At 39.1% G+C, this 12902-nt stretch overlaps 1 long non-coding RNA gene across 13 annotated transcripts in view; it reads left to right on the top strand.

Annotated features, from left to right (window-relative positions):
• The window catches only part of LOC128100763 (uncharacterized), a 151682-nt gene that overhangs the window by 6713 nt on the left and 132067 nt on the right, over positions 1-12902 (top strand). For 11 of the 13 annotated variants that reach the window (XR_008214920.1, XR_008214918.1, XR_008214922.1 and 8 more), the window contains exon 3: positions 2680-2768. This is a non-coding gene — a long non-coding RNA (uncharacterized LOC128100763). Of the gene's footprint in view, positions 1-2679; positions 2769-3194; positions 3382-12902 lie in introns of all 13 variants that reach the window. The other 2 variants (XR_008214921.1, XR_008214924.1) reach the window with 1 other exon arrangement.

Below are 12902 nucleotides of genomic sequence, written 5' to 3'. Positions count from 1 at the left end.
TGTTTCAAAAGCAAAATAAAAACAAACAAGGTTGAAACTATGACTGTGATAAGGAGGCTAGCTTACAGTTTCTTGACTGCAGAATGTAGACGAATTTTAGGGAGGCCATCAGCTCACAAAAAAAAATGACACGGAGATATATTATTACTTATGAAAGCTCAGCCTAGCGGTTAGGCTTGTCCCAGTAGCTCTTATAACTTAAATTAACCCATTTATATTAATCTACATTTTTGTCTTGTGGCTTTTTACCTCTCTTCCATCTTGTACCTCTTATTTCCTCTCCATGTCCTCTGGCATCTCTCTTGCCTGAATTCATCGCCTCTTCTCTCTCTGCAGGTAAGTCCTGCCTAATCTCTCCCTGCCTAGCTATTGGACATTCAGCTCTTTATTAAACCAATCAGAAGGTGCCTTGGCAAAGGCACATCTTCACAGTGTACAGAAAGATTATTCCACAACAACAGACAGTAACAATCCTTGGTCAGTTTTTGTACACACATGAAGCCACACCAATTATTTCTCAGGCTGCCTCACAACCTCAGTTCCTGTTCCAAATAAGCATGGAGAACACGGACTGACATTGCCAAAGGTCACATGCAGGGCACATACTGCTCAGTTCCTCTCAGGTGTGTCCTACCACAGCTGATGGACTGTATGTGGTCAAGGATAGGAATGGATCAGACATAATACAATATAGTAAACTTACATAAAGCATGAGAAATTGTATGACTTTTTCCCTTTTTCCATCCTTTTTTTCTTTCTTTTATTTGTAACTCAATTTTAAGGTTTTCTAGCATGACTTTGTAGAGAACAACATTGGTTTGCTTTTTGAGGTCAAAAACTTGGACCCACCTGCATAGTTTTTAGAAAGAGCTCCTATCTGAATTCATATATATACTTGAACTTGGGGTGTATTTCTAAACTTACAATGAAATTCTAATGATTCACGATGGTACTTGGGAAAAATTAAACATAAACCAAAGTAATTACTTCTCAATAGCTTCATGGGCCAGACTAAAGGCCAGAACTGGACAGTACAATTGTTTCTCTGGCTCTGGATGTCATGAGCCTCAGTGTCCTCATTTGTAATACTGGAAAAATCAGCATCTCAGTACTATTCCACAAGATCATGAGTGTGAGTCATATAAGAGAATGTATAACAAAGTGTTTTAGGAGCGTAGCGGTGCAGCATGTTTAGAAGGCACAGTATTTTAAGGCAATAAGTGTCTGCCACAGACTGCCTAGACTGAATGTATCCTCTTTTCTCTTAAATCCATATGCTGAAGCTTGGACTGAAAAGATAATGGTCCTCACATCATATAGGACTATTATAGTGTGTTAGAGTTGGATGTGATCACAGGGGTATAGCGTACATGATGACAAGAGCTCCCATTAGAAGGAAACTTCTTCAGGAGACACAAAAAAAGTCATGTGACTACACACAAGATGGAAGCCGCCTGTAAACGAAAAGAATGAAATTTTGTGGTGACACAATAAACTCAGCAATAAACTCTTTAGAAGAGGTTCTTTTGTACAGATTCTCTTTAAAGAAATTGAGAGAAGGGTTTGTAATCAATCTATTGATAACAGGGCCCCTAAATTTGATTATGCCTCCACAGCCTAAAATTCATTCAAAATCAATTTGGAATTCTGGAACACTTTTTTTGATAAGGTAGCTAGATATGAGATTAGTTTGAGTATTCACAAAGTTGTTCATGTTCATCCATTCAATTATCAAAATTTTGAGTATATGAATTGACTGCATATATTTTATCAGTAAGTACATATATTTTATCAGTAAGTAATATAAAATAAGGGTAAGTCTTCCTCTGAAATAAGTGAGATAACTTTAGACAATAAGAACTGCTATGATGAAAACCATGTAGAGAAACAAATGACCAGGAATGGGGCTACACATTTAGAGGGGCAATTCAGGGATATAGATGGGATGATGTTTTCTCAACAGAAATACTCTGGTTAGTTTTCTCCATGCTTTGATAGAATATCTTGCCAAAGTAACTCAAGGAAAAAAATGATTGCTTTTGGCTCAAAGTTTGAGGGCACAGTCAAGGAAGACATAGAGGCAGAAGCACAAGGCAGGTGGGCACATTGTATCCTCAGTCAGAAAGCAGAGGGATGGATATGGAGACTCCATTCACTTTCTCCTTTCCATTCAGTCCAAGATCCCAGCACGCAGAATGGTGTTCTTTCTTCAGTTAAAACTCACAGACATACCAAGAGGTATGTTTTCATACTGAATCTAAATCCAGTCAAATTGAAAATTATGATTAACCAACATGAGAGGCCATCCCAAGTTCAGTACATTAATTTTTTTCAAGATCTTAGGACAGGCCTGGTGGCAATCATAACCAGCTTCAGCTACCAACTGAAGTCACTTGGGAAAATGGAGCTAAATTTGAGGAATTGCCTACATCAGACTGACCTGAGTCATTTTATTTTTAATAATTTATTTACTATTATTTTTGTGCATTGGTGTTTTGTCTACAAGTATGTCTGTGTGATGGAGCCAGATCCCCTATAATGGAGATACAGACCATTGTGAGCTGCCATATGGATGCTGGGACTTGAACCTGGGTTCTCTGGACGAGAAGCCAGTGTTCTTAACCTCTAAGCCATCTCTCCAGCCCCGTGATGTGTTTTCTTAATTGCTAATTGATGTAGGACAGTCCATCCCACTGTTGGCAGTGTCATCCCGAGGAAGATTGGCCTGGCTGTATAAGAAATGTAGCTGAGCAAATCAGAGTGATCCGGTAAGCAGCATTCCTCCCCTGTCTTCTGCTACAGGTTCTTGTCTTGAGTTCCTGTCTTAGCTTCCTTCCATGATGGACTGTAACCTGCAGGATGAATAACGCCTGCCTTTCCCTGCCTGTTTTGTTCAGTGTTTCTTCATAGCAACAGAGAGAAAACAGTGGTACATATCTGTAATTCAAGCACTGAGGAGGTTGAGATAGGAAGAGCACCAGGAGATTGGAGACAACCCAGGTTACACAGTAACAACATGTCACTGAACAAATAACCATCAATCAAAAACAACTTGAATGATGCTTGAGGCTTGCACACCCCCCAGAGTGTAATACTCAGCACACTTGAAAGTGTTTCTACATTCCACATGGGTGAGTGGTTTAGAATCTTACACTGAAATTTTGCAGCACTTTGTTTTTCAACTGTTTCCACAGCTAATAATTCCAGTTCAGAGCATAAACATTGTGGCCTCATTAAAGTTATAGACACGAGGCACAGTCCAGAAACAAGCCATCTGCTCTGCATGAAGAAGTGGGTCCTTTATTACTGACAAGAACACAGATTCTTCCACTTTAAGGAATTGGCCCATCACCCCATGGGTTGTTCAACTCTGGGTGAAAGGTACACCTGTTTATTTGTGCATGATTCTGCACTGACGTATGTGGAGGCATCCTGTGTTTATGTTGTCTTCTATGTTGTGTGTAATCTATACTGAGAAAGCTAATTATTAAACCCTGAAAGTGTGCCCAGAGGCTATTGTGAGAGATGCATCCAAAAAATAATCTAAAAATAACTAAGCAATAAATAACCATTTGCAGATGGGAATTGTTCATGCAGTATTCTAAGCAACAGTGAGTTTTTGTTTGTTTGTTTGTTTGTTTTTAGACATGGTATTTTTGCAGTTTTTTACTAGGTATACTAAATTCAGTCTATTTAAGGCAGACCATTTAAATAAGTGTGATAAAATTGACTGGCTCAAAATTAATGTTACTTTAAAAGACAATATTGAACTACAGCTTTTATGTTAGAAGCCCGTCGCTTGTGCATATCCTTATACATTATTAAAAGCTCCTAGGGAATCATTTCTGAGAGGGAGGCAGAGCATGCCAATCATTATTTTAGATTATATTGTCAAAAATGCAAGGGCCGCTCTTCAAAGTAATAACTTGACTGCTCAGTGTTTTATTTGTTCACATTCACCGATAGTGAAAAAGTATAAAAGAAAAAAAAACTAGACATAAGATGTCTCTTGTGCCCTGGGAATGTGCTACATAAACGTGGTTGCTGAAAGCTGAAGCGGTTGCACTGGAAGACTTAGAAATGTAAGAGAACAAGAAGCTCTTAGTTACAGTGTCATACCAACCTTTACAGGGCAGTCAGATGACAGTAAGTGAGCAAGACTTAGTGCCAGCTTCCACAGGATTGAGCATGACTTTTGGTAACACTGAATGACTTATTGCAGTAGTTCTCAACCTTCCTAATGCTGCAACCCTTGAATACAGGGTTCCTCATGTTGTACTGACCTCCAACCATAAAATCATTTCATTGCTACTGTTATGAATCATAATGTAAATAAATGTAAAGTGTAAATGTGATATGCAGATGGTCTTAAGTGACCCCCTGTGAAAGGGTCATTTGACCCCCAGGTTGAGAACCACTGGACCCAAACAAAATGTTTAGTGTGCTTTTCAAGGATGCTCTTGTTTATATGGTCTTCTGTCATTACTAATGCATGCACAGCTAGTGGTCTGGCCATGTGCTTCAGACTTGTTCAATAAAGCCACAGTGCTTCTATTTAACAATGCAATTAATTTTCCTATTCAGAAAAATACCCATCCATCAAATAAAAGACTTTGGCTTTGGTTTTAGACTTCAAGAAAAATACAGTCATACACTTACCATAGCGTAACTTGCTGGATATTTCCTGTTGGACATAATGTGTGGAAAGAATAATGTGACTCTTTTATGTCCTTTCTGGTGAAATACAGCTTAACAGAGCAAAAAGACAGACTATAAAATTCCAAAATCTCATCACTTATGAGACAGAAACCATAAATTAAAACAACATAAATTTCTTACATTTTCCAAAAGTAGTGCTCAAGACTAATAAAGGCTAATGATAGACAGAGCCAGGTGTACTCGTGACATCTCTAAACTGATTTATCAGTGCTTGAAAGGCTGAGATAGATGGATCATGCATGAGTTTGAAGCTAGTGTGAATAACACAGTGAGTATAAGGCCAGCATTGCAACAAGTGAGATCCAGTCTCAGTAAATAAGTGAAATTTTAAAATAGATTATTATAGCTCTTTTATAAGAAATCTATGAGAACTAAAGGAAGGGTTGGGGGTAAGACTGGGGGAGTGGGAGGAGCAATGAGAGGGGGATCTGTGGTTGGTATGTAAAACAAACAAAAAATTTCTTAATAAAGAAAAAGTAAAAAAATTTTAAAAAAGAATTGGATCACAGAAGAAAAAAACATGAGAAACAAATGTATGTGACAACTGAAATTATTTTATTTAAATTATATAGGGAATATTCATTAATGAATAATGAAAGTCTCAAAGAAACGGTGAGGGACCTAAGTTTATATAGAAGGTGATAAGGATCTCACTATGGTTATAATCTGGGAAAGTATGGGAACGAATCTTAGAACATGCAAGGACAGGCTGGGTGTTTGGGTTCCTATGTTGGCTGAAGAATGGTTAAAGATATTCTGAGTGATTTTTGTTGTCATTATTTCTTTAAACCTCATTGAGCCATCTGTTGAAAGGTCATAGCAGGGCTGCAGAGATGGCTCTGTGGATAATGCTTTTTCTGTGCAAACTTGACTACCTGGATTCATGTCCTCAAACCCCCATAAAAAGCCAGATGTGGTAGTGTGCATGTTTGTAATCCCAGAACACTCTTGTAAGGAGTTGTAAAACTGGGACAAGAGAATCCCAGGGCCAGATAGCCTAGAATATACAACAGTGAACAAGACCTTGTATTTTAAGAAAGGTGCAAGCTGAGGCCTGACACATAAAGTTGACCTTTGACCTCACTACACATTCTGTAGCATGTGTACATCTGTACTTACATGCACATGAATGCACACTTACTCAAATCCTGTGCATTCGTGCACACACACACACACACACACACACACACACACACACACACACACGCACACTTGAAAGGTCATAACAGAGATTATTGATTCAGAGCTCCATATAAAAGATGGATGCCGAGTATGACAAAGACAAATACGTAGAAGTCTACAGGAAAGAGTCAGCTGCTAAACTCGGTGCAACTAGTTTGATGCATTGTACAATTCAGAAATCTTCTATTATACAACACCCTTGTTTAAGGGCACTGGAGCTCCCCAACTAGTGTGTAGATAGATACTCTTGGTAATGCTGTGCACAGTCATGCTTGCCTCTACAACCTAAGTTATAATAAAGACATACTAAAGTCACCATAAAAATAACCCTAAGACCAAGTCAATAATCTAAAAATGACATCACTTTAACAGAGGACAAGTCTAAATTCTAGCTATAGAGTGATATAGTATTTGACAATAAAGTGCTTAACTTTAGCGAGCATTATCCATGGCAGATGAAATTCTTATGCAACAAATTTTTTATTTACTTTCCAGAGAACATAATTCCTCAAACCAGCAAAAATGAACACATTCACTAATAAGCTAGGATAGTTATATATTATTGTCAACCTATTTAGATTATAGAATCAGTGAAACACCGCTCCAGCTGTACCTGTAAGTGTCTTTCCATAGAGACAATACCCACCCTGAATATGGCATCACAATCTATGTTCTGAGATCTACAGCTGAGACCTGATCTGTATGAGCGTCATGTTGCTGCTGAGAGTCACCCTGACATCCATGCCTTTCCGGCTGTGCTGATTGTACCCTCGAACTGTGGGTTAAAATAAACCTTTTCTTAAATACTGGTCAGGTATTTGCTCACAACAATGAACGTAACTACTTCAAGACCCAAGCATATAGTCTGCCTATAGCACATGAGAGTAAAAAGCAAAAGTATATAAACGTAAAAAAACTATGATACAAAAATAATATTTCAATATTCTGTTACTTGAATCTAATCTATATCTAATAAATGACTATTTAATATCAGTCTAAGGTTTGCCTCCTAAAGATCTTAGAAATTGCCTTTTAGTTAGCATACTATGGAATATAACTACTTATGAAATAAGTATTTTGAAATAATGGTTCGATTTTTAAATATAATGTATAATTTTCATATCTTCAACACTAAGATGAAATATTACCATATTTACCAGTAAACCTATTCACATTTAGAAAAACACATATGCAAAAATAATAAAGATATATTAGTGTTATATTTAATGCAAGTCAGAGAAGACAGCTGTTCCTATTAAATTAAAACTTTAAAATCTTATTTGTCAAGTATTTGCCTAAATTATGTGAACTTGAAATCTATATGTGAGTTGGTCTCTCTAAGGATAACTTCAAATTTTAACATACTAACAATCTTAGTAATTTCATTTCTTTAATTTCTGAGAATTTTTTATTTAGTATATGTAAATAACAATTTATTTCTAAATCTATCAGAATAGAAATCCTATCCTTTCCAGTCAAATCTGAAAATGGCATCTGTACATAAGGTAAGAATATACACACAGTAAAAGGTGAAGGGTAAAGGCTTTTGAATGACAGGCATACATATGCAAAGGGGCAGGGGAGCTTATGAGCAGTATTCTAACTTTTCAGAGTGAGTCTCATAAGCACAGATGTGCACTGTTCTCTGCCTAGTGTTTACAAGTTCTTAGCTGATTGAAGTTTAAAATGCTGGTGTTAGAGAGATTGCACAGTTGATTAAGAGTGATGTATACCCAGCACTCATAGAAGAAGCCAGTTCTGGATGCAGAGTACTACAGACCAGTGCTAGAGTGTGGACTGAGGGGTTAAAACAGAAGAATCCTGGGATGAGATACAGTCCCTGGTTGTCAATCTAGCAAAACCAATGAGCACTGGGTTCAGGGAGAGATCCTATCTAAAATATAGTAAGGTGACAAGTAAGAAGAGGACATGTGACTTCTCCCCTTGGCCTCCACAAGCACATCCATGGAAGGGTGTAAAGGTACCCTTCACCCTTTAACATTGACACTTTCACCCATGCACATGCCTACCCACCCTCTCCAAAATACACACATATGCACACACAGAATACTAACAAACCAGCATACCTAGTATCTTTTACTTGATACACACATACTTTCCATTAATCATTCATTCCTTTACAGAAATAAGCAAACAGTCCAAAGACAAAGCCAGCATCAAAAGAATCCAAGTCAAATCCTTATGGTATTTCCCATGCACAAGCACTAGTAACACAAGTTTAGAAATCAAGCTCACTACCGGGTTACAGCCAGAGGCCTCCAGGGAACCTTCCCTGAGAATGGAAAAGTTACTACAACAAGAAAGCCTGGTCCTAGGCTTCAATCCACAACCCCAGAGAAGCTAGGTAACAAGGAGGACCCTACCAGTGACATGCATGGATCCCCCTAATAAGAGGAAGTAGATATGATCTCCTGAGTAAATTCAAAGCCTGGGGGGAGGGAGGTAAGGGGAGGTGGGAAGAGAACATGAGAGAATGGAATGGTTGAGTTGGGAGAGGGAGGGAGAGGGAGAGCAAGGAAAAAATTTCTTGATAAAGGGAGCTATTATGGAGTTAGGGAGAAACCTAGTGCTAGGGAAATTCCCAGGAACCTACAAGGATGAACCCAGCTAAGACTCCAAGCAATAGTGGAGAGGGTCCCTGAATTGTCCTTCCCCTGTAATCAGATCAATGACTACCCAAATTGTCATCATAGAACCTTCATCCAGTAACTGATGGAAGCAGATGCAGAGATCCACAGCTAAGTACTGGGTGGAGCTCCAGAGTCCAGTCCAAGAGAGAGAGGAGGAACTGGCAGTGGGACCAGGATTTATCCCTAGCACATGAACGGGCTTTTGGAGCCCATTCCCTATGGAGGAATACCTTGCTCAGCCTTGATACAGGGGTGAGAGGCTTGATCCTGCCTCAACTTGCTGTGCCAGACTTTGTTGACTCCTCATGGGTGGGCCTTACCCTCTCTGAGAAATGGATTGGGGAGGGGGGAAATGTGGTTGGTATGTAAAATGGAAAAAAAAAATAACTTTTAAATTTAAAAAAAAAAAGGAAGAAAGCAAGCCTGGTCCTATGTAAGTTACAGGAGCAAACCTGAAAGAGATTGTGCCAGACGAGGGGACTCTTTTCTCTAGATCCCTCCAATAGAGATGCTCCAATAGAGATGCTCGCTTGCTAATGAGAAAGCATAAAAGAAAACAAAAGAGGCTCTAAGATTCCTCGAGGCATACAAAGCCACTTAGGAATTTGTGGGCTCACAAAGAATGTAGGTGAGTCTTGTCCGGAAATGCACTAGTTCAGGATAGCTCTGAGGGATGACAGCATTTTTTCACTATTGTTGCTTTCCAGGAGAGAACCCAACTGTTCCCTTGCTTTTTCTAGAGACCGCTTACTCAGAAAGGGCCCGGGGTTGTCAGATATTGCTGCAGAAGACAGTGCACTTGCCAGTGTACTTAAGTGCTGGGGTCTCACCCTGCCTGTGTCCTTCAGTAGATTATGACTTTGGGAACACACGTAATTTCATTCTTAATTTCCTAATCATCTTCCTGGGCATTGAAACAGTAGCCTCATCATAAAGTTTTTATGACTCAATAAAGCTATAAAATTCTAGAAGGAGATTGTACTAATGGATAAGTTGTCATAAATGAAAGCGAACCATTGTCACCTTAGCTGTTTAAAACTAAATGAGTGCTATAAGCAAATGTATTCTATTCCAAAGGTCTATAAGACATAATAAACCTTTTTATAACACCATGAGTGTATTTTATTCTTTAATCTGCCAAGTTGGATTGTTAATCCAAATGGAAATTTTAATGCTCTTTAACATAATTAGAGATTTTGTCATTAGGACAGAGGGATATTGTAAACCTATTCATTAAAGGAAAATGCAAGGAAGTTGTCCCCAAATAATCAATTGAATATTAACAAATTAAGCCAAAATCATAGTCAGAAAGGGTAGAATGATGTCTTTCTGAACTTTGTTACTTTTTTTTTTTCTTTTTCCCATTCCAGCAAATACAAACTGCATATCAGCTGTCTAAGGGTGGTCTGGCATTAGATTTCTTTCATCTTAACATCTGCTTTCCTTTGGGGAAGGGAAATGAATGGCAAGAGAGCATGGTTCGAACTCTGAAGAACAGAGTGCAAAGGAGTCGCAGAAACTCTTAAACAACAGTGTGTTTCTCCCTTCCCACTCACAGCTTTGTCACAGGATTAGTCTACATTTCTTTCAGTTCTAAGTCCCCAGCCAAAGATATGCAGCTGGATGCAATCTTGTGACCTCTATATTTTCAAGAAGAAAAATTGTTTATGCTGGTTTCTTTGACTCCCTTTCTAGTCTTTTAAAAAGGGCCTTTTAAAGCTGGGAGCGGTGGTACGACGAGGGAGTAGTTGGTGTTCCTTTGGGTCCCTTCCCTTCCCATATGCAGTTTGCACTGTGGAGGGTGTTAGAGCAAATGTCTTGTTTGGGAGCAGAATAGAACTAATAGCTGGAGTGGGTAGCCATTCCGGCTTGATCTGGAAGTTCCAACCCCCATTGAGGCTTCAGTAACTGTCACGCCTACAAGGTAGGGCCAAGAGAGGGCCCTAAAGACCTGAGATCCGGATGAGCCGCCCTCTCTTGGTTCCTGGACCCTGGACACTGGAGGTAGACTGAGCAGAGTTCTCCAGAGAACACTGCCAGACTGTGCTGCGTCTTCCCAGACCCTGCAACCTACCTATCCCTTCAAATAGCTACAAAATTACTTGTTTTTAAAACATCTTTTCTTACTTAGTGTACATCTGTATTTGTGTGTGGGTGCACATGTAACACACCAACACACATGGAGATCAGAGGACAACCAGAAGGAATGAGTTCTTTCACCCTGTGGACCCTGGGTATTGAACTCAGGTTGTCAGACTTGGTGGCAGGAACCTTTACCTGCTGAGCCATCTTGCCATTCCTATGGAATCATTGAGATCATGCAACATTAGAAATAAGACGATTTCCGAAATACACAACTGGACACAAGGCAGAGGTCGATGGATAGTGATGAGTTCTGGCCCAACAGATATGTCTATAACGTAGCTCCTGTGCATGGCCATGGCTCAGGAAACATCATGGAAAAGTGGGGCTGGAAGATTTTAAGAGCCAGGCTACCGGGAAATCTGCTGTGAGATTATGTCTCCTAGAAATGCCTACCCAAACAAAACCTGAACAATGACAATATCAGTGTACATGTTGTCTTAGTCACTGTTCGATTGCTGTGAAGAGGCATCATAACCATTGCAACTCTTATAAGCAAACTCATTAATTGGGGAACTTGTTTACAGTTTTAAAGGGTTAGTCTGTTATCAGCATGGTAGGGAGCATGGCAACTCACAGGCAGGTGCTGGAGCAGAAGCTCAAGGTTACATCCTGATCTGCAGGCAGAGAGAGAGACTAGTCTTGGCTTGGGCTTCTGAAACATTAATGGCCACTCCCAGTGACACACTTCCTCTAACAAGGTACACCTACTCCAATAAGGCTATACCTCCTAATCCAATCCTTTTAGTCTTTTCAAATAGTTCCACTACCTAGTAACTAAGCAATCAAATATATGAAAAAAATATACGAGCCTATAGGGGCCATTCTTTTTTGATTATTTGTTTGTTTGGTTGGCTGGTTGGTTTTTCAAGACAGTTTCTCCATGTAGCCCTGGCTGTCCTAGAATAGCTCTGTAGACCAGAGTGGCCTCAAACTCAAATACCTCTGCCTCCAGAGTGCTGGGACTAAAGGAAGGTGTGCACCACTATGCTCTGCTTCTAGGGACCATTATTATCCAAACTACCATACATACTAATGGGGAAGAGGGAAAAAAATCTCTCAATACCCCACCCCTAGACAAAGAACTACAGACAATAATGATTGCTGAGCAAGGGAGAATTAAACCCTTCCAGGGATGAGCCCCCTAATTGATTATCCAATATGAAGTGGTCATCCCAGAAAATCATATATACACAAACAATGAAACTGGACCTGGTGGGTTGTGTTTACATATTTGTGAATATATATATATATATATATATATATATATATATATATATATATATATATATATAATCAAAGACAATAGCCATAGACTTTAGAGAAAGGCTAAAGAGTGTGAGATTAGGGAAAATAAAGGGAAGGGGATAATATAATGATATTTTAATTTTAAAGCACATTTAAAAAGGAAAAATAAAAGAAAGAAAAAATAAGACACAACTTTCATTTAATCCAAAAACTTAGCAAAATGATAACAAGCAACTATGGAAAAGGAAAGTACAGCCTTATACCATTTCAAGTCCACCTAGACTCAAAAGACTACCCAATGTGACCTTCCTGCAACAGCAAATGCTAAACAAGATGTGTGTGTGTGTGCCCTGCAAAGTTTCATGTCCTTCACCCAAATTCTCATTCCATTACCTAAAGACCATGGGCAAATAACTTAACAACTCTAAGCTCTAATTTCTTCCTCTGTGAGAAGTGAGAACAATAGAAACCCACAAATTGAAGAATTAGTGTGAGGATTCAAAGAGAAACTCTCAATGTTTAGCTCAGTTCTTAGCCCATGGTGATTACTTTAATGAAGATTAGACATGGTACTACCTCAGTGGAATGAACTGCACAAGTAGTAAATGTTATAAAGAATTTTTAAAGCAGGTGCGCGGCAGTCTACAGTGAATGTATTCCGCAGTATATAATTAAATTCTAGAGTGAAACAGGCATCCGCGTCCTAGAAAGTCAAAGGGAAGAAGAGACGTGGCATCAATAGGGAAATTGTGCCGTGGGTAGCAGGTAGTAAGCTCTTGGTAAATAGTAGATGCTTTCATTACCACTGCTGAACAAGTAGAGTTAGCAGAGGATGGTCAGGTTGAGGGGAAACTCAAGAAATGAGTGAGGTGAGGATTGTACAAGGCTCTCTTGCATAATGACATGTCAGGAGGGAAGTCACTGATGGGGAAATTACTGTGCTAGACCACTAACATGAAA

This window comes from Peromyscus californicus, unplaced genomic scaffold (assembly GCF_007827085.1).
Source record: "Peromyscus californicus insignis strain IS unplaced genomic scaffold, ASM782708v3 Scaffold_7__1_contigs__length_154581171, whole genome shotgun sequence".
In the NCBI taxonomy this organism is placed as follows: domain Eukaryota; kingdom Metazoa; phylum Chordata; class Mammalia; order Rodentia; family Cricetidae; genus Peromyscus; species Peromyscus californicus.
The sequence above is the reverse complement of the archived record's forward strand: the minus strand, read 5'-3'. Positions and strand labels throughout refer to the sequence as shown.